This window comes from Elgaria multicarinata, chromosome 17, assembly GCF_023053635.1.
Source record: "Elgaria multicarinata webbii isolate HBS135686 ecotype San Diego chromosome 17, rElgMul1.1.pri, whole genome shotgun sequence".
NCBI classification, from domain to species: Eukaryota; Metazoa; Chordata; class Lepidosauria; order Squamata; family Anguidae; genus Elgaria; species Elgaria multicarinata.
The window spans coordinates 26,691,008-26,713,285 of record NC_086187.1 but is presented as its reverse complement, the minus strand read 5'-3'; the positions used below and the strand labels follow the sequence as shown (position 1 = coordinate 26,713,285).

Sequence of the window (22,278 nt, the reverse complement as noted above, 5' to 3'; positions counted from 1 at the left end):
GCCCTGCTGCAGTCTAATGCGTTACTTGTGAAGAAGCTCACTGAACAGAGTGGGCCCTACCTCTGAGTAGACAAGCCTAGAATCCCCAAATGCCCAAATACTACTTTATTTTAATGCGCTATGTTCTAAACGGTACATTTCACGTTGTTAAAACAGTAAAGTAAGTTTACGTTTGACAATAAAATGCCAGGACTGGCCTGAGATTTTGGTGCCTGAGGCCGAAAACAAGATGGCGCTCCATCCCATTCCATGCCCAAAAGGCAAGCGACTGAATTTTACTTCAATACTGAGGCTGAGACATGATCCCCCACTGCACCTGAAGGCAGCAGTTTACCTCAACAGGCTTCCCAGCATGCAACATTTCCCCACTGTTTCTCCGCATCTGCTGCCCAGGGTGACTATCTCACTCTGTCCAATGGCAGGGCCGGCTCTGTGAGATACGCATTGCATATATTTCAATTTCCCTCCAAAATTCCATTCTCTCCCCACAAACCCATAGAAGAACTCCCAATTCAAGGTGCTGGTTTTAACCTATAAAGCTCTACATGGCTTGGGACCACAATACCTGATGGAACGCCTCTCCCGACATGAACCTACCCGTACACTGCACTCAACATCTAAGGTCCTCCTCCGAGTGCCTACTCCGAGGAAGCTCAGAGGATGGCAACAGGGGAGAGGGCCTTTTCAGTGGTGGCCCCCCAATTATGGAATGATCTCCCCGATGAGGCTCACCTGGTGCCAACATTGTTATCTTTTAGGCGCCAGGTCAAGACTTTTCTCTTCTCCCAGGCATTTAACAGCATTTAACAAAGCTAAGTTTGTTTTTTAATGGACCCCCAGAACCGTTGTTTTTAAACGGATACTGTTGTTTTTATACTGTTGTTCTTATGTTTTAAATTTTGTATACTTTTAATGTTGACTATTTTTAACTTTTGTAAACTGCCCAGAGAGCTTCGGCTATGGGGTGGTGTATAAATGTAACAAATAAATACATAAACTCCATCATTTCTCACTGAAGGCTTCAACATTTCCAGAAATGGTGCAGCTCTAGGTAGGAAGCTGAGTCAGACTCCCCGGCCCATCTGGACCAGTACTGTTGACACTGACTGGGTGCAATGGCTCTCCAGGGTTTCAGAGAGGACGGCTTCTGCCATGCTTGAACCTGGGAGCTTCTGCATGCAAAGCCAATCTTCTACCACGGAGCTGCAGCCCAATACATCTGAGACGCACACAGGATTATGCCAAGCCAAACAACCCTGACCTCAGTCCCACAGTCATCAATTTCATCTAGATGCTTCTTTACATATAGAGACTGCTTATATTAAGCTCTAGATTTGAAATAGAATGATTGAATGTCCCCACCACAACTCTTTTCTTCTCCTTTTTTAAAAAAATCATGGTGTTATGAACAGGGCATAGATTATTATTTTTGTTATGTTTCTGCTCTTTTTTCCTTTGCTGTTCCTCATCCTTCTCATCACGCCACCCTTTTCTTTGTGTGTGTTTTTATAAGTGCAAATAACAAATAATAATAATAATAATAATAATAATAATAATAATAATGTCAAACCATTCGTCCCTTTGGCTCATTGTTGCCTATTCTGATTTTGCAGGGGCTCCCGAGGGTCTGAGACAGGGCCCTTCCCAGCCCGAGATGCCAGGAGTTGAACTTCCCTCCTAGGAGATGGACCCATCAATGCCTTTACCTCTTATCTCTGGGCTCATCTACACCAAGCAGATATTCCACTATGAAAGTGGTATGAAAGCGGTATATAAAAGACAGGAGCCACACTGCTGCTTTATAGTGGTATTGAAGTGCACTGCAGGATGTACACTACTGCTTTATAGTGGTATTGAAGTGCACTGACAACTCTTGGGGCCCATTGACACATCTACACCAAGCAGGATATAACACTATGGAAGTGGTATGAAAGCCGCTCCTTATATATGCCTGCCCGACACCTTCAATCTGTTGGAGGAGCCCTTCTCCGCATCCCACCAACGCAACATATACGCTATGTTGGGACAAGGAGAGGGCTTTCTCTGTGGTGGCACCCCGACTGTGGAATGCCTTCCCCTTGGAGGCCCGATTGGTGCCAACATTGATTGCATTTCAACGCCAAGTAAAAACATGGCTTTTTAACAAAACTTGAGGTAAAGCAGCAGTTTCTGCAGCCGAAACTCTCCCCATGGCCTGAGTTTGATCCCAGCGGAAGCTGGTTTCAGGCAGCCAGCTCAGGTCAACTCAGCCTTCCATCCTCCCGAGGCTGGTAAAATGAGTACCCGGTTAGCTGGGGGAAAGGTAATAATGGCCGGGGAAGGCAACGGCAAACCACCCCGCTATAAGGCCTGCCAAGAAAACGTCAGCGAAAGCTGGCGTCCCTCCAAGAGTCAGTAATGACTCAGTGCTTGCATGAGAGGTTCCTTTCCTTTCCTTTCCTTGATGGTTAAACTCACTGGCACATTGTTTTAACTGTTTTAACTGCTTTTAAATTATATATTGTTTTAACTTGGATCATGGTTTAATTTGTTTTTAACTGTGCATATTTATTGTTTTATACTGTATGTTTTTATCTGTACCCCGCTCTGAGATCTTAATGATATAGGGCGGGATATAAATGTTTTAAATAAATAAATACATTTCAATAAAGCGGTCTATGGTGTGCGTCAATGGGCCCCAACGGTTCTCAACGCACTTCAATACCGCTATAAAGCAGTCGTGTGGCTCCTGCATCTTATATACCGCTTTCATACCACTTTCATAGTGGAATATCTGCTTGGTGTAGATGATCCCCCTGTTTCTTCTTATGACAAAGGACAGATTTATCACCTGAAGTGGCATCATCATTACCCTTGCTATAGTTGGCGATTATTACTCTATGTAGATGGTGGGTAAGGAAATGAAAAGAAAACATTCAAGATGGCTTTTTCCATTTAAAAATGATTGATTTTGCTATTTCAGTTGCAAGGAATTCGATATTTCCAAAAGGCACCCTGGATACCATTCGGTCCTTTCATTTGTCTGGAAGGCTGAGGCAGGCTGGAAGGTTTCTTGGCGGATTGAACCACTGTTAGTTGTAGGCAGGATTCTCACTAGGGGCTGCAAAACCGCACCTCCAACCTCTCGGCCTTGTAGGTATCAAATTTATGGATTTATTACTTTTCTATACCGCCCTATAGCCAAAGCTCTCTGGGGAGTTCTCAAAAATTGAAATTAAAAACCGAGGTCTAAAATTTATCCCAGGAGGAAGAGGAGGAGTTCTTGGGAAGGAAGATAGGGAGACCCCCCGGAGGGTCCTTTGCCTCCCCACCTTCCACCCCAGCCTGCCCTCTTTCTCCAGCACCTAGCTTTTGGTAAACCTTCCATCAGCCCTCCTGGCTCTGCCGATGCGCTCAGCGCTTTGCAGAGGGGCGCTGTGGATCAAGACCCGCTGCACTTTGGGATCCCTGAGTGGAAGTCTCCGGGCGCTATGATTATTAGTTGGTGCAACGGTGCCTGAAATTAAAGCCCTCTCCACCAACATGGTAGGTGCTGCTGATATCTTATAATGGAATGAGGCCAGGAGGGAGGCAATGATATAAAGCCTGTACTTTCATTGTCATTGTCAAGATGAAATCCTCGAAACTTCAACTAAGTCTTGGTCGCGGTGGCTTTCCAGGCTGGGTGAAGAGGGAGCTAAGAGAGTGAGAGGAGGAGGAGGGCTGCATGGACACGAAGCACACTGTCGGATCTTTGCCTTCTCCTATCACCGCTCACTTGGCACCTTCCACAGCAATCCCCAAAGACGTGCTTCCTAGCGGATCAAAGGAAGAGAGGGTGGACCAGATCTGCACGTGCCGTGGGCCGCATCCGCCCACGGGCCGCCGGTTCCCCACCCTTGCTCCAAAGCGATGGAAAAGGCCCAGGTCATCGGCTGCTCTCCGTCTGCTGGAAACTTTTCTAAAAAAGCTTTTGGTGCCGTTTCGGTGCTTGAGCTCCAGCCTTCTCCTGCCCCATGTGTGTTGCCATCTGATGACAGGCCTGACTGGCCCCGTGCATGGAGGAAGAAAGTAGGACCGCCAATGTCTCAGCCAGCTCCCGCAGCTCTGCCTTCAACAGTGAAGCCAAGAGGGGTTGACGTCGCTGATCGCCGTGCGGTGAAAAAGCTGCCCCTGCTCATTTCTGCACATCAATGTCCTGCGAAAGGCAAGTCAAAATGCCAGGAACTCTGGGAGCAACCTGGGGTGATTACGGGTTGTGTTGCTGTTAAGCCATTTGGACACTAGGATTTGTTGTCTTGCATGAAGCCTACTTTAGATTCTTGTGTGCACGGCTTCACTTCATTTCAGAATGTGGTAAGACGGCCCTGCGGCATTTGCTACCCCACCACACTCATTATGCTGGAGAGGGAGCACTGGACGTCTGCCTCAAATTTCTGTCCTGGTTGCAGGAGTAGGGGGGCTGGGGGTAGCTTGAAGGTTCACCCAGGAAGCTGGAAGGAAGTTTCAAACCAACGTCCCCAGCCTTAGTCTCACCTGGGCTGGTTGTTGCAGGTGAAAGCAGCGTGGCTTGGCTCGCTTGCCCGAGTCATCTCAGCAAAGGGCTTCTCCATATCTGCATCCCACCCCTCTGCCTCTCGCTGCTTCAAAAGGCCCGCAGGTGGCGCCTTCTCTGCAACCCCCCGCCCCTCAAGTCCCAAAGGCAGCTCTGGCTGCAGAAGACGAGCAAAAGCCAATTCATGCGTCTTGGTCAAGGCTTCATTACAGCTGCAGAGGAAGTGAGTGGGCAGGTTGCAGAAAGGGCAGGAAGTTTGCAAGCCTGGGAAGGTCACGGCGAGGGCTCTGCCTAGTCTGCACTAAAAGGGTAAACTCTGCCATCCAAGGCGAACTCCATGCCGTGGCCCTGCACAAATGGGACAACGGTTCATTCTGGTCAGGAGCGATTAGCCTTGAGAGCAAAGACCGAAACATCCATGTTCCGGAGACATTTTGCTCCTTGGAGCCTTCATGGAGGTATCTTTTCCGGCCGCAGCTGGAAAGAGAAAGATCCCTTTAGACCAGTGATTCCCAAAGTGGGTGGTACCACCCCCTTGGGGGCGGTGGGATTGCATAGGGGGGTGTTAAGAGGCAAGGGAGCGGCAGGGGGGCGCTCGAGGTGGTCTTTTCTGAGAAGCGCCTCTCCAGAAGGTCTTAAAACCCAGGGACATTTTTTTATGGGAGAAGGTAGTTTGGTCCCAAGCCATATAGGGGAAGAATCCACACAAGTATTAATACCATTTAAGAAGAGTCCTTTTAATGGTGAATTGAAATGTTTCAAAAGCACCAAAACGCTAATGAAGAGACATACGCTGCTTGGTGTGCCCCGTCACGCCGGTTGCAAAACAGAGGCGTTTGCTCTCTTTTACCTCCCTTCCTCAGCAAGCCTGTGGCGGGTGCTTCCCATTTAAGGGGCATTCTGAATAATGATTTTTATAGTGTAGGCTAGGGGGCACTGAGCATGAGTTTGTGGAACCAAGGGGGCAGTTACCTGAAAAAGTTTGGGAACCACTGCTTCAGATCCACGGACCCTTTGATCCCAACCAGTAGAGCACTCCTTGCGCCGTTGCATCGGGGTGGGTGGGTGATGAACTTCCTTTGGCCTGAGGGGTCGAATTCAATTTTGGAGAAGCCCTTGGGGAGGGCGGAGTCAGGCAAAAAGGGCGGGCCAAAATACAAAATAATACCGATACCCGCCTATTTTAGCTTAAAGCATTTACTGCTAGTAATGAAGGCTTAGCAGAGGTGTTTCAAGCTTTTGGAAGGGTGGAGGGAGGAAGCCAGTGCAAAAGTTGGAAACCATCAAGCCATCAGGACTCCGGGAAAGGGGGTGGAGCCAGGGAAAGGGGCGTGGTTATCTAGGGAACCCCAGAGCAGTGGAGGATGGTGGTGCCAATGTCAGTGGGATGGTAAATCCGCTCTGGGTTTCAGTCTGAAACAGTATGAATTCTAAAGGAAGTATCCAAGGTGCGTATAGCTCCTTTAGAGTTCGGACTGGTTCGGTCTGAAAACCGGATTCACCGTCCCACTGACATCGGCGCCACCAGCCTGCACAACCACAGAAGGTTGGATTGGACCCTAGAGATGCCGGATCTGTCCGCATGCCTGTGGTTCAACCTCTCTGCATTACACTAATGCAAGCATATGATGAATGTACATGATTTGTATTTTCTGTCTCTCTCTCTCTCTGCAAGCATCATTTGACAATGCATTTGAAGGATATCCTCCACGCCGAATGGGCATTTCTAAAGCCACTTGAGTTTGCATCTCGCACAGCCTCCCCGACGTCCACACACACACACAACACGCACACACACACACACACACACACACGCACACGCCAAAAGCCACGGATCGGAGTCACAACCAACGCAGCCACATCAGTGAAAGGCTGGGTCCCACGAGGGTTAAGTTCTTCAATTAGGGCCTCATTATAAGAGTAGAAAACTCCACGCTGTTGTCTGTGCACCTAACACAAACGTGGCTCCCCCGCCCCCACTCTTTAAAAGAAGAAAAAGGAAGGAGGGGTTAGACGAGGAAGCCGGCATCTTTAATGCAAGAGACGGGTCTGTTGAGATTCGGGCTGATTTTGACTTTCATCTCAAAGAGCTCTCTTGGGAATCCATTAAGCCCAATTTAAATCGACTCTCCGCCCCCACAGTCCTCTCCCCGCCTCTCCCCCCGCTGCCCCCCCATTCTGGACTCTGTTTTCTTATGAAACGACAACAAATAATGTAATCAAACACACACACTACACACCCCTCCGCTTGTATATAGCGCTTTACTCATCAAGATATCGGAGGTCAAATAGAGCCCAGTTGAATCATACGTGAACACAAGAACAACAGCGAGAAGAAGGTATAATTCACAGCTCCGATTTAATGCAAGCAACAGTACCACAGTGATATTTCAGGTCTGCAAGGATGCCAACGTGAATTCCTATATCTCTATAAGATCCCGGGTCTTGGATTCGTGCTTTCCCCCACTTCGGCTCAAAATCTCACAGAGGTATCAAGGACTGACAGCTTTTTATAGCGCGCAGCTAGAATACTTTGGGGAGGGGGGGAGGCCCAATGGGTAGAGCCCTTGCTTTTCAGACAGAACTTCCCAGAATCCACCCCCTGCATCTCCAGGTAGAGCTGGAAGGGTGGCCTGTCCGAAATCCTGGAATTCACCATCAGTCACTCCAGATAATACGAAGCCAAGATTTTCACCATGTTGGGGTCATTTAGACCCTTAAGAAAACAATAGTAATTCCATTAAAATATTTTAAGACCACGTCTGATCTTCACCTTCAGCCAGGGCACCATACGGAGGGGCAGAAGCACAATCCACCATTCCAAAATAAAGTGCAATAATACGATAAAGACGATACGTGTCATTCACTGGCCCACATGGTGCAGGGTCCTGTGCGGCCCATGCGCTCGCTAGCGGTGGCTCCTGAAACAACCCCGGGAAACGAGACAAAACGCTGATTTCCGGGAACTGGGCAGGTCAGCGGAGCTCACGGAAGGCCGTTCTGCTGAACTGCCCCATTCCGGAAATGAGCATTTCCGGGGGCATTCTGGGAGCTGTTTGTTCCTGTTGCGCTAGCAGTCCATTCTGCTAGTGCAGCAGAAATAGCGGAGTTGCAGCAGAAGTATAGGGTACCGGCCATTGGCTTTGCACACTTTTGGGGTTACAATCCCCGAAGTGTAGGCGGGTTAACACAGCATCAGAAAATGTGACAGCAGTAATAAAAATAAATAAACCATAGGAAAGGAAAGGAAAGGAACCTCTCGTGCAAGCACTGAGTCATTACTGACTCTTGGAAGGACGGCAGCTTTCGCTGATGTTTTCTTGGCAGGCCTTATAGCGGGGTGGTTTGCCGTTGCCTTCCCCGGCCGTTATTACCTTTCCCCCAGCTAACTGGGTACTCATTTTACCAACCTCAGGAGGATGGAAGGCTGAGTCGACCCGAGCCGGCTACCTGAAACCAGCTTCCGCTGGGATCGAACTCAGGCCGTGGGGAGAGTTTCACCTGCAGAAACTGCTGCTTTACCGCTCTGCGCCACACGAGGCTCTAAATAAACCATAACTAGGCCCAAAATAAATAGAATCCAGTAGCTTGCTGAACTTTTTGTCTCATTATTGGAAGTCCACATATCAGCTGCAGCAGACTGGACGTCTGACCTGGGTTCAAATCCATGCTCTGCTTTGAAGTGCCAGTGGGTTAGGCCTGGAACCTAATTCTCACTCTCTTCATCTAACATACCTTGTAGTGTCGTTGTGAAGCTAGAAATGGGATAACCCAATATGTGTATCACCCTGAGCTCCTTGGAGTGCTAATCGTATAATATAACCACGACTGCATGAAAAACTGACAGAGTTCATAGGATAGGCCCTCGCTTTCATTCATATTCTACCCATCTTCCAATCAGAGTCAGACAACCTCACGTGGGGTGGGGTGTTACCATCCTATTTTCTACTCACAACAACCCTGCAAGGGAGTTCAGGCCAAACGACAGGGACTTGTTCAGGACATCCTGTTGAGTTTGCGGCTTGGCTTGGGTTTGAACCCTTGATTCAATGCAGAGGCTCCCATTTGAGATTTAAGTGCCCACGAAGGGGAAAACTCACTTTAAGGCAGCCTTCCTCAACCTGGGGCGCTCCAGATGTGTTGGACTGCATCTCCCAGAATGCCCCAGCCAGCTGGCTGGGGCATTCTGGGAGTTGTAGTCCAACACATCTGGAGCGCCCCAGGTTGAGGAAGGTTGCTTTAAGGTGTAAACAAAAGCCGATAAACCACACACTGACCTGGTTCGCCTGACATGATGGCCCACTGTGGCTTAATTTATCCTGTGAGGCCTGTAACATTGTGCCAGGCGCTATTTGTGGCGTTGTTTGAGGGTTAGACAAGCCTCAAAGAACCCTCAAACAAGCCATGAGTTCTTTCAGGGTTGTCTAACCCTCTCACAAACCCCGCACCTGGGTTCCATTGACACGACAAGCCAAAGCAACTCCTAGCCAGAGCTTGCATATTCAAAACGGAAGCTGGAAATCACCGTGGTGCCCCAAAGGTTATTTAAGCCGCAGTGGCTTGTTGTGACGTGCGAACAGGTCCTGTATCTCCTCCACCAAACTCGACCTTTTGGCTTTCTCGCTTCATTTTAGAATCTGATTACTTATTATTGTTATTACATTTATATCCCACCTTTTTTCCTCCCGCAAGGTGCCCACGGAGTCTTATAGGGTCCTCCTCCTCTCTCCTTTGATCCTCACAACAACCTTGTGAGGGAGGTTAGGCTGAGAGTCTGGCCCAAAGTCACCCGGGGAGCTTGATGGCCAGGCAGGGACCAGAACCCGGGTCTCCCCAGGTCCAGTCCAACACTCTAACTACTACACCACATGACCTCCCCCTCCTTTGTCCCAACTCCTCTTCTGGCCTCCCCGAGCACACCCCAAGGTTTCCTCCGACGACAGTGTCGCACACCCACCCCTGCGTTTTGCCCCCTCTCGCCCTTCCTGCCAATCACACTCGAGCGTTTGCTCGTTCGTCGTCACGACCCCACGTTTGCACTGCGAATTCAAATCGCACCGAGGCGCCCACGTTTCGCGCGGGCGCAAGCACGTCAGATCCAGCACCCAAGCTACTTCGCTTGGCCAGTTTAACGGGATTGCTGGAGTCCAGAGGAAAGGCTCTCCTGGTTCCAACCCCTGCACCTGCCCACCACGCTCCGGCCAAACTCGCCTGCCTGCGAGCCGCCCTTTCGCGGCAGAGGACGGGCGGGAATCCGGCTGGGGGTGTCGCAGACCGAGCTCTGGCCACTTCAAGTCCCTGCTCCCGTGCGGCAACAACGCTTCAGCGTGCCGCCTCCGTTTCCGACGGCTCCCGTGTCAACATTTACAACATCAACAACGACAAGCAAGGGGCAGAGAAACGCCCTTCCTTCGACCGGCAATTCCTCTATAAGGGTTCGAAGAGCCAACTTATTTATGAAACGGTCATAATGTGAGTGGGAGGCGGTGGAAGAAGAAGCATTTGTCGTGGGGCGGGGGGAGAGGGCCTTGCAGAGACCCCTGAGAGCTGTGCGCCCTGGAGGGGTCCAAATACACTACTGGCTGTCCAGGGCAAATGCTAGCTCAAATGACCAGTCTTCGTAGCCAGAGGAAAAGCGGGTTCTCTGCCCAAACGAACCCAATGAGAAACAGATACGTCAACGCCACGCGCGAAGCCACTAGCTGGGTTTCCATCCTCCAACTTTGTTCAGGTCTGTTAAGCCATTTTCCAAAATAACCCTTTGACCAGCGGGTTTCGCCCGTGGCCACCAGAACCCCCATTTCACTATCGATCTCACATTCTTTGAACTCCGGAAATGCTACTGATTTCTTTCTTTCTTTCTTTCTTTAAAAAAGGCATTCCCTCCCCAACATTCACCCCTCCCCCCCCCCACACACACATAAAATGAATTTCTGGCTCACACACGCGCTTTTGTACCCAAACAGATTTAGGAAGGACGGAAGGAAAGAGAAAAAAAAAGAAAGGTCCTGCTCAAAATTTTGCAAGAAATCCAGAAACCCTTTCAACAGCAAACCAATATGAAGGCGAGCCGGGGGGTGGGGGTGGAACACACACGAATTTGCACTCACCAACTCTGCCAAAGCCACAAGACCAAAGCCGCTGTTCTAACCCCCGCCTCCCCCTCCCCGAAAGCGCACTGGAGTGGCAAATGGCGTAAGCAGAAACATAAAACCGGAGAGGAGGGGGCTGGGTGGGAAAGCGAGCGAGGAGGCTGATGAATGAATGACCAGAGAGCCCTTCTGCAGCCCCACCGATGCAAACACCCCAGCACGCCGACGAGGGACCCTTTTTCCACGGTACCTGCTCGCCAGAGTCCCCGTCCTCTTCTGCCTGCCGGGAGCTTCCTCGCTCTTCTTCGCCCTCTTCCGTTCTTCCAGAGCGGAGTGGCCACAGATTAGATCCTTTGGAAGGGGGAAGAGAGAGAGGGGAAAAAATGAAGGGAGGGAGGGGGAAAAAATTGGTATACAGCACAATTCCTTCTTCTTTTCTCCCCTCCCCTCGGTGTCTCTCTCACACTCCTTTTCTTAGCAGCCCTTCTGAGCTCTTTCTGTAGCCATTATTCATGGACCACTAGGGGATAGGAGGTAATTAGGGACCAGTTTGAAAATTTAATGCCAGTCGTAGGAGTGGTGGACGGGTGTGTGTGTGTGAGAGAGAGAGGCTCTGTGTGTGCGTGTGTGTGTGTGTGTGAGTGTGTGTGTGTGGCTGATTGGTTGGCTGCAGGCTGCTAAAAGCAGACGGGTGTGTGTGTGTGCAGCAGGAGGAGAGTGTGATAATGGAAATGAGGGAGAGGTGAAGGCTGGAGAGAAAGGGAAAAGGATACAGAGGGAGTGGTTTAGGTTTTTCTCCCTGGTACTATAAAGACATCAGGATGTCCAAGGAGACTGAGGGACCAGTTGGCAGTATCGTGTTCTCTCTCTCTCTCTCTCTCTCTCTCTCTCTCTCTCTCTCCCTTCCTCCTCCCCCCCCTCTCTTCCTCCCCCTCTTTCTCTCTCGTTTTTTTTGTGTGTGTTGAGTGGGTGGCAGCCTTGCCGGTGTGTGATGTGTGCTCCGTGCTCCGTGTGTGTGTGTTTGTGCCAGGAATAGCAATCAGAAATAGAGGCAGCCCACAGAGCAGGGGGGAAAAAACGCCATCACGCAGGGGAGTAAAGGAAAACTGCAGAGTTTTTGTGTGTGTGTGTGTGTGTGTTTTGTCGCGTGTATGCGCGTGTGTGTTTTGAAATAAAATAAAATCGGAGAAAGGAAAAAGAGAGAAGAAGAAGAAGAAGAAGAAGAAGAAGAAGAAGAAGAAGAAGAAGAAGAAAGGGAAACGGGTGTTCTCTTTGTGGGTCTATTTTGATGCTCCTCTTGAAATACAATCACACGGAGAAAAGACCCACACAGGGGCTGAAAGAGCACAGCAGCATGAAAGCGGAGCGAGAGGTTGGGGTCAGATAGGTGGGCTGGTGAAGTGGCTGTTGCAGTGGGGGGAAGGCAGTGGGGTCCCCGTGGGTGGTGGGGCAGGGATTCCACTCTGGGTTTCTGTCAGAACCAGCCAGAACTCTCACAGAGCCACGAAAGGTCTGTGGAGAGGGAGGCATCGCACCTGGAGCATCTCCTTACTCCACACAGGCAGCAGCTGCGAGCCAAGGAGCGACGCATACGCAGCGGAAAGGAAGAGTGAAGCTTGGGGGAGCCTCCGGTCTACCGGGGGACATTATATGCACAGCGTCCTGGCAAATGAAAGTCAATGGCATCTTGATTTCCCTTGTGCGAATGCTGGGTTTTGAACAGGGCGGGGGGGGGGAGGCGATAAGGAGGGGTTGAAAGAAGAGACTCTAACAAAGAACTATGCTTGCTCCCCCCCCAAATGTGCCTGTTCCCATCCTGTTTGCCAATGAAGAAAATCATGAAGAGTTCAGCAGCCCAGGCACCCAGTAACTGGAGGTGTTGGAATACAACTCCCATCATCCCAGCCTAAACAACTGGTTGGGTCAATGGGGGTTGTAGTGCATCATGTCCAGAGTACACCAGGTAGAGGAAGGCTGGTTAGATCATTCCTGAGTCCCTGATAGGGCCGGCGTCAAGAGTAGGTGTGGCCGGGCACCGGCTGAGGGCCCATGCACTAGTGGGGGCCCACTGGCAAAAGCCCTCCAGCATTGCTCTTCCTCTTCATCACTGCAACCTGCTTCTTCACCTGCCTCTCGCTCTGGCCCAGACAACGGTGGGGGTAGGAAGGAGGAGCCGGAGATGCCATGGCGGACTGCTGGATTCGCCGGCTCGCTGCCCGTCAAGCAAGCAAGTGGTACCCATGATGGGGAAGAGGGTGCGGAGCAGGAGCAGCCGGTGAGAAGGTTGAGGAGGCCTTGCCCAAGGGATCCCAAAACCCTGCAGCTGGCACTGGTCTCTGAAGAACCGAGTTTGCAAGTCAAGGGTAGGAGGGCCCTACAAGGCATCAACAAGAGCAGGAAGCCCTCCTTTCCATTGGTGCCCTCAGCTGTCCCTCACTCCCAGCTGGCTCCGACAACACCACCTCCGGGATTCAGAGAGACGTGTGTGTGGAGAAGGGAGGTGTCCGGGATGCAGCGTTCGTCCCACAGCAGAAATACCCACAGTGGCTTCTGGACGGAGCTACGCCTGTACCTACCCTTACTTGAATGTCTGATCTTCACCCCCACAGAGAGCAACATTTGTGGCCTAATCGCCGAGAGATCACCGCCGGCCTACGTGCAAACGTGTGTCGTGCCCTTGCAGCAGGCTGCCGTAATGCACTTCACCTGACCTCATGGTGGAAGTTTTGCTGGTGTTGATAGGATACAAGAAGAGCCCTGGTGGATCAGACCAAAGGCCTCTTTGGTACATTCTGTTCACACAGCGGCCAACCAGATGCCCCAACGGGAAGTCCACAAGCAGGGCATGAGTGCAACAACTCCTGCCCTCCTGCCCATGTTCCCCAGCAACTGGTGTACATAGACGTACTGCCTCTGACACTGGAGGGAGCATATAGCCATCAGGACCAGTGGCCATTGACAGCCTTCCCTTCCAGGAATTTGTCCAATCCCCCCTTTAAAGCCACCCAAATTGGTGGCCATCACCACATCTTGAGGAAATGAATCCCATAGTTTACCTACATGCCAAGTGAAGGACTTCCTATGTCCTGGAAACAAAGCCCTGTGAGGAGAGACTAAAAGAACTGGGCATGTTTAGCCTGGAGAAGAGAAGACTTGAGGGGAGACATGAGAGCACTCTTCAAGGACTTGAAAGGTTGTCCCACAGAGGAGGGCCAGGATCTCTTCTCGATCCTCCCAGAGTGCAGGACACGGAATAACGGGCTCAAGTTAAAGGAAGCCAGATTCCGGCTGGACATCAGGAAAAGTTCCTGACTGTTAGAGCAGTACGACAATGGAACCAATTGCCTAGGGAGGTCGTGGGCTCTCCCACACCAGAGGCCTTCAAGAGGCAGCTGGACAACCACCTGTCAGTGATGCTTTAAGGTGGATTCCTGCATTGAGCAGGGGGTTGGACTCGATGGCCTTAGAGGCCCCTTCCAACTCTACCAATCTAGGGTTCTATGAATCTCCCATCATTCACATTCATGAGATGACCCCCATTGGGAGAGAGGGAGGAAAAACATTTCCCTCCCCACTTTCTGTACACCACATATATTTTCTATCCTCTGATGTTGTTACTAGAATTCCAAAAAGAGGACGTTCCGTCCCCTCTTTAATGGAAATGGATTTTTATTTCATCCCCACCCCCCACCCCCAAATCACAGTTTGGTTTTACTTGGGACACACAATCTCTCAGCCGGCTAAAACCATCTGCTTCACTCTGGGCCTGCATTCTTTCAGTGTCACATTACTGTGGCGTGTGGCCTATTAAATACAATAAACCATCTCAGGCTTTCCTCTTCTTTTTAGAGGACAGAAGCAAATTTAAAAGAAGTATAATAAAGTCCCCCAAATTGCTGAATCTCTCCTTCCAACCCGTGTTTATGTCCACTGTCAGGCCTGCCACCACGACTAATCTTTCTCTCTCTCTCTCTCTCTCTCTCTCTCTCTCTCTCTCTCTCTCTGGCCATTTCTACACCAGCCTGGTATAGAAGGAGGAAAGGGGTAGGATCTCACAATATCCTGATCGTGAGATCCTTCCCTTTAGTCCACATGCAGGGCGACATCCCAGGAGAAAGCAGGGTGTTGCGGCCGCCTTTTTTTTTAAGGAGCTGAAACGTGAGTTTTTTAAAAAGGGGCCTGACCCCTCACACTCTCCCCCACCCCAATTCCTCCTGGCCCAGCTCTTTCCCTGTACTCCTCCCTGCTACTCACGGGGAGGAGGAAAGAAGCCGGGACGGGCACCCACACATATTTGAAGAATCGGATTTTCCCAGGGAGTACTTATCCCTGGGAAAACTAGTTCTCAGCCTTCCTTCCTCCAGAGTCCCTGTGTGTCATTTGGATGCACAGGGACTCGGCCATGACCAGCCCACATTTTCGGGCTGGTGTAGAAACGGGATATCCCTCTCTCTCTCTCTCTCTTCCCCTCTTGTCCCTCCACAACCTCTTTCACATCACAGGTACCACTTGCTGGCTTGGCAGGCAAAGAGCCAGGGAGCACGGCGCCTGCTGCTCCTCCTTCCCACCACCACTGTTGTCTGAGCGAGGAGCAAAGGCCGGTGAACATGCAGTTTGCCATGGTGAAGAGGAGGAGCGCGCCCAGGGAGCTTTTGTCGGTGGGCCCCTGACGGAGTGTGAGTTCTCGGCAAGTGCCCGACCATGCCTCCCTTTGACGCCGCCATGCTGAGGGTGGCGGCGGTAGTGTCAACAAATCAAACAAAGGGATCCGCGGCAGGATCCATGCATTGCTCCTGAGAGGTGGGCTAACGGGCGATCAAGGAAACGGGAAAGCCCCCAGGCCTTGCTGACCCCGCTGGCTAGGATGCTTGCCATGGCTGATGCGGTAGTCAACTCTTCTGAGCTGCTAGTTGAAGACACTTCTCAGAACAGACCCTGCCGGGTCCTCTGCACTAAAGGATGCCCTCTGCCCATGCCCTCTTCCGCCCATTCTGACCGCGGAGGCCCCCCGGGCGGGAGAGGAAAGAGAAGGGACTGTTCCTCCCCCGCTCTTTCCCAGAGCATTGGCTCTTTTCTCTCTCCACGGAAACCGCCTCCCTGTTCTTCCTCAGGCCCCTCCTGCGGTGACCTCGGCCGTATCAAGCGGAACCCTCCTTCTCTGTCAGTCTCCCTCGTTTCCATGGAAAGAGTGAATGGCGAACCCTTCCCGGCGGTTTATTAGAATTCCTTTTATTCCGACGGAGGGCGGCCGAGCGGAGGAAAACGCTTTAATATGGGCCTAATGGAACCCATGGGAAGATCAGGAAGGAAGCCTCAAGGAGAGGCACAACCGGGGCGGAGGGTGGTGTTCCGAGATCAAATCCCAGGCAGGTTGCTTCTCCCCCCTCCCCCTCCCCCTCCCCCTTCCCCCTCCCAGCCCACCACTCCTTTCAGAAGCCGTTGCAAAGCAGCGAGGGAACGCGCCACGAAAATGAACATCGTTTTATTTTTAACAGATGTTAGGAGAAACCTGCCAGTAATTCTGCAAGCCAGGCGCAACTGAAACCTCATTCACCTCTCCTGGCCGGCCGGCCGGCCTGCCTTCCACTGGTTCCCTCCCTCTCCCTAGCCGGCGGGGGAGGGGGGGAGAGAAAATGTTTTCTTTCACAAATTACGGAGTGTGTGAGACGAACTTGCGAGGTCCGTGTGCCGCGCAATGCACGCAACACTTTGGAGAGCAGCGAGAGCCAGAGAGAGAGGGGGGGTCCCTGGCCCCTGATGGGGGGAGACAAAGGATCGGAGGGAAGGGCCAGGCGGGAAGAACAAGGGGGACCGGGGAGCAACCGCAGCCATAAACAGTTAGTCTTGATTTCCACTGGGGACTCTTAAGGACTTCTGCCAAAGGTTTTGGGAAGGGAAACATGGGTTGTAGGAGAGAGAGAGAGACAGAGACAGAGAGGTCTGCGTAGGTCAGGGATCGTTGTAGACTACAGCGCCCATCAATTCCAGCCAGCATGGCCAAAGTTCGAGGATGATGGGAGTTGTCGACCCCTCGTTTAGGAATTCTGGGTGAACATATGGGGCGGGCAAGAGAGAAGGAGCAGCATCGTGGAAGGGAGCTGTGAAATAGGGGCTGGCGCCAGAAGGTGTCAAGACTGGGCCCACGCCAGGGCTCCGGACCAACAGCAGCGTCACCGCCCAGACCGTGCTACCATTCTGACTTGGTACGGTTGTCTTCCAAGAAGATCCGATGCACCCTAAGAGGGTTTCCGTTTGCACGTCCTTCCTTTTCCAGGTCAGAGGGTCGCCCGAATCCTGGCTCCGGTACTGCAAAGGATCTATGGAAATCTGGAGAGGCGTTTCAGGCATCGAGGGAGAGAGGGCAGGGTCCTTGAAAGGAGCAGGTGGTCTATAGAGGTCTGGGCGGGAGGTCTGTGAATAATGGGCAGCCAGGGAGAATGGGTGGAGCCATTTCAAGAGGGAGAAGGGGTTTAGGAAGCTCTCAGCGAACTAACATGGTTTCATTTTGCCACTCTCCCAAGATTCCTTCCTTCAACTTAAACTCGTTCACCCTAGCAGCTAATACCGCTTACTCATAAAGGCGTTTCACATTTGCCCAAGATGCAAGACTTCCCCACTTCCTCTTTCACGTTCAACACGTCCACCAAGCCCTCTGTTCTCTCTGGCTTACGAACCCCCGCGGCTCTCCCAATGACAAAGAGCTGCCAAAATCTTTGGGATAGTTCCCACCTGAAAGTCTGAAGGCAACCACTGCCAGGTCTGCTACAGCGTCTTTCGAACTTTCTATCTCCAGGGAACCCTTTCCACATCCATTGGAATGCCAAGGGCATGGACGCCACAACGCTGCTGCCCGCTGCCAAAAAGTGTGCGGGAATGTCCTACAGTGTGCAAGCTGCTGACATGGAGTGGTTGTGGAGTCCCAGCCTCCCGGGCCTCATCCATTCCATGTGATCAGAGAGTGAGCCCTGACACACTCAGCTATTGCTGCACATTCATACCCTCTGAGAGACTCTGTTAACCATGGGTGATGCCTATTTACTTTTATTTATTTATTCCGTTAATTTGCCTCTTACTTATTTTATTTATTACATTTATATACTGCCCTCATAGCCAGGGCTCTCTGAGCGGTTTACAGAAATTCTAAAATTAAGATAAAAACGAGTATACAAAATTTAAAATTCTAAAACACAGAACATACACACATAAAACATTAAAAACCATTCAAAAAACTAAACATGTGGGTGATTAAGATGTGCCGCCATATGCCTGGGCAAAGAGGAAAGTCTTAACCTGGCGCCAGAAAGATAGCAGCGTTGGCGCCAGGCGAGCCTCGTCAGGGAGATCGTTCCACAGTCTGGGGGCCACCACCGAAAAGGCCCTGTCCCTCGTTGCCACACTCCGAGCCTCTCTCGGAGTAGGCACCCGGAGGAGGACCTTAGATGTTGAACGTAGTGACCGGGTATATTCACGTCGGGAGAGGCATTCCGTCAGGTATCGGGGTCCCAAGCTAAGGCTTTATAGGTCAAAACCAGCACCTTGAATTGGGCTCGGAAACATACAGGCAGCCAGTGCAAGCGGACCAGAGCAGGTGTTATATGGTCAAAACTTCTGGTTCCCGAAATCAATCTGTTCGCTGCATTTTGCATGAGCTGCAGCTTCTGAACCTTCTTCAAAGGCAGCCCTACGTAGAGCGCATTGCAGTAATCTAATTTGGAGGTTACATCCCCATTTTGGCTCATGGCGAACGCTTTGTTAATTTTTTCTTACTCTGAGTTGCTAGGATGGTCGGTCTTCATGTTCGACACCCTCCCCAAGGTAGCGAAATCTCTGAATGGGTGGGTGGACCCATCTCTACCCCACAACCATGCAAACGCATGCGCTAAGGTGCCCTGCTGTGCACAGTCCACAGTTCCACACTGCACAACTCCCACAGTCTTATTTCAAACGTTTGATAACGTTTTCTAGGACAGCGGTTGTGCTGTCGTCATTTCCAAAAGAGCCGCCCATCTTCTCGGATTGAAACCAGCAGACCACCAAAACACACAGGAGATCATTTCAATCAGGACGAACTGAGAGGGCCAACGGCGCTTCCAAATGGAGGGCCCCTACCGCTAGCAATCAGAAGGTAAACTGCTCCTGCTGAAAACACTCCTTCTACACAACTATTACTAGTGCAGGATGACCCTGTCTTTATTTGCAATTCACCAGCCTATATATGCTGCCCCATTAGTCAGTGCTGCTGCCACGTGTCCTGGGGGCAGGGAGTCCGAGGGACGTTGGGAATCAGTTGCAGTTAGTCTTAGCTAGACCTAAGGTTTATCCCGGGATCGTCCCGGGGTCATCCCTGTTCATGTAAATGATACACAGGATATCCTGGAAGCAGGCAGGACGACCCCAGGATAAGCCTTAGGTCTAGCTAAGGCCTTAGTTTCAAACTCAATGGAGAAAGAAAATTGCAGGATACGTATCATTATGGAGGAAGTCTCTCTGGGTACCAGTCTCTACACTGCCCAATGTAATGTCTCCTGCTCACGGTCCTATGTCTCCATCTTGCATCCTTCATTCTTTAGCTGGGCTCTCTTGTTCACACTTCTCCCCCCTTGGGAGGACTGGGCAGCCGCCACCCCACCCCACCCCACCCCACCCAGCTGCATCCACATGTGCAGTCCCAACAATGCGTGACCACCCTTGAGCTGCTTACCCTGGGATGCCTTGGCAGGAGCCAACCTCTCTCTAAGGATGGGCAAATCTGTCAATTTCGGTTTCTCCTGGTCCCTGGTTTTTCCAATCTTAGGTTTGGTTCATCCCATTTCCACATCAGTGAGAATTTTTTAAAAGTCGTCTGCATTTTGGTGTGCATTTCTCCTAGTACATACATTTTTGCAAGCAGGTTTCTGTCATCTAACACATTTTAGTGTCATTTCCACTAATATACAGGTTTTGCTGCATACTTTTCCCTAATATATACACACTTTTTGATTGGTGAACGCCAACGCAAAATTCGGAGAACTGCAAATTTCGAAGGATGGCTGAATTTTGGTTCAGATATTGGTTGGAAGGTACAAAGTTAAGTAAATTCACATTAAAATGCAAACCAAGGGAATTTCTCCCTACCTTTCTCTTGGGTTTTTTTTTTTAATGCTCTGGTGCCCTGGAAGTGACTTCTGCAATCCTTTCTTCCAGGCCTCCTTTCGACTTTTCCCCTTGCTCCTCCCTCCAATCTTGTTTGACTCCAGAAACTTTTCTGTGCCAACTCTCCCACACTAGAGGCCTTCAAGAGGCAGCTGGACAACCATCTGTCAGGGATGCTTTAGGGTGGATTCCTGCATTGAGCAGGGGGTTGGACTTGATGGCCTTTAGGCTCCTTCCAACTCTACTATTCTATGATTCTATTTCCACTCCATTTTCTTTGGCTCTCAACCCAGCTTCTCTCCATCTCTGCAGTCTCCACTCTCCTCCTGGCCAGGATGCAGAAACTCAAATAGGCTGGTATTGGTGGTTTGGGGGCTCCATCCCTTTTTCATTCAGCCTGCCTCTCTCTCTCTCTCTCTCTCTCTCTCTCTCTCTCTCTCTCTCTCTCTCTCTCTCTCTCACACACACACACACACACACACACACACACCCCCCCGCAATGCAGCCCCCAAGAATGCTGGCAAAATGGAATCTAGCTCTGAGTCTGAAAGAGGTTCAACGTCCCTCGTTTAAGATGTCCCGGGTCTGTGCTCCAGCATCACCTCTTTTTCCCATTGTGCTGCCTAGACAGCTCTGGACAGTGTCCAGGACGACAACCTGCAGGCCCCTGGCGCATGTGTACAATATCAACCCCAGATGCCAGGTTGGCAGCACTTAAAGCATCAGGGCAGAGGGGTGAGAAAATGCTGAACCCTGGTAGCAATTCATATGCCCCCTTTTAGTTGATTTAATTCAATTAACCTTAACTGATTAATTCAGTGGAAACAAAAGCCATAAAGCAGAGCTGGGTGCCCTGTGGCCCTCCAGATGTTTTGGATTAAAGCTCCCATCTGCCCCAGCCAGCCTAGGCAAGGATGAGGGGTCATGGGCATTGAAGGCCGAAATGTCTGGAGTTGCCCACCCGTGCCATAAAGGTCAGAGGTGTGAAACGCCACCCTCCCACAGTCTCCTGATGATCTGGCAAAGCAGGGATAACCGGCGGACCTCAGTAGGGTTACACGGCCAACCTGTTTCCGTAACCGCTTGGTAGGTGATGGACTGTTTACTCCCATCACAGCCTCAGCCCTGGACCGTTTTGCACGAGCCTGCATTTAAATGAATTAACGTCTGCAAATGAAACATCGCCTCCTCCGAGGACTTCTGGGAGTGGCAACGGCCCTTCTGCACACACACCCAGGTGCCTGCATTGGCCTAAGCGACAAGACATGTGTACAAAATTACTAACCACCCCATGAATCTATCCAGGGGAAAAAAGGTGGGGGAAAGAAATTGCATTTATGTCACGTTCTGCAGCCCTCTCAGAGCCTTCAGAGACATCCACTAATTCCTGTAAGCCCCCTGGGATGCGGACCCGGAATTGCTATCTGTTCTCTGGGCAGGCTCAGGGAGGTGGTTGCGGGTCCTTTGCAGTGGTGTGTGTGTGTGTGGGGGGGGGGAGACAGAAGCAGCTGGCCCAGGTGTGACAAAGCCAGTCACAGGGCGACCTTCCTCCCCGCCTCCATCGCTCTCCTTTACGGGAGGCCTCTTGCCATGACAACAGCACCTTTTCTGTCCTCTCTGCCTTGCCATCTGTTCCATCTCGGGCATCGGCAACGATGCAACGGGCTTTAGCTTCGGCCTGGCGTGGACACACCTGGCCGCTTGCCAAAGCCGGCACATGACATCAGCTAAAGCAGTGGCAATACATGTTTTGACAGTCCCGGGAGTTGCTTTTAAACCTCAGCCTCCAACCTGGAACCGCCCAGAGAGCTTTGTGAACCGCCCAGAGAGCTTCGGCTATTGGGCGGTATAGAAATGTAATAAATAAATAAATAAATAAGTAAAAACTCGCTTTTAAGTATTATTGTTTCTTTTCCCTCTCCTGTTTGGCAATCTTCGGCTGGTGACGCTCAAGTGCCCAGCCGCCATTTTAGATCTCTCTCTCTCTCTCTCTCTCTCTGTGTCTCAAATTCAGGGCCGGCCCAAGGCCTTTTGCTGCCTGAGGCAAAGCACAAGATGACACCTGACAACCCCATTTCGTGTACAGAAATGAACTCTGGGGATATTTTTCAGCATTGCGAACTTGCGCAAATTCAGCCATAATTTGCGTGATCTCTCTCTCTCAAATTCAGGGCTGGCCAATGGCCTTTTGCTGCCTGAGACAAAGGACAAGATGACACCCAACAACCCCATTTCATGTACAGAAATGAACTCCGGGGATATTTTTCAGCATTGCAAACTTGCGCAAATTCAGCCATAATTTGCGTGATCTCTCTCTCTCTCTCTCTCTCTCTCTCTCTCTCTCTCTCTCTCTCAAATTCAGGGCTGGCCCAAGGCCTTTTGCTGCCGGAGGCAAAGGACGACACCCGACAACCCCATTTCATGTACAGAAATGAACTCTGGGGATATTGTTCAGCGTTGCGAACTTGCACAAATTTGGCCATAATTTGTATGATCTCTCTCTCTCTCTCTCTCTCTAAT

The 22,278-nt window shown here is 50.9% G+C and overlaps 2 protein-coding genes across 2 annotated transcripts in view; both read right to left on the bottom strand.

Moving 5' to 3' along the window:
• The window catches only part of RAI1 (retinoic acid induced 1), a 114,879-nt gene extending 103,970 nt beyond the window's left edge, over positions 1–10,909 (bottom strand). Inside the window, exon 1 of the mRNA XM_063143232.1 lies at positions 10,877–10,909. The gene's annotated coding sequence lies outside the window, so the exon portion shown is untranslated. The remainder of the gene's footprint in view (positions 1–10,876) is intronic.
• Positions 10,910–11,079: 170 nt separating this feature from the next.
• The window catches only part of MPRIP (myosin phosphatase Rho interacting protein), a 477,073-nt gene continuing 465,874 nt past the window's right edge, over positions 11,080–22,278 (bottom strand). Inside the window, exon 25 of the mRNA XM_063143225.1 lies at positions 11,080–11,091. The gene's annotated coding sequence lies outside the window, so the exon portion shown is untranslated. The remainder of the gene's footprint in view (positions 11,092–22,278) is intronic.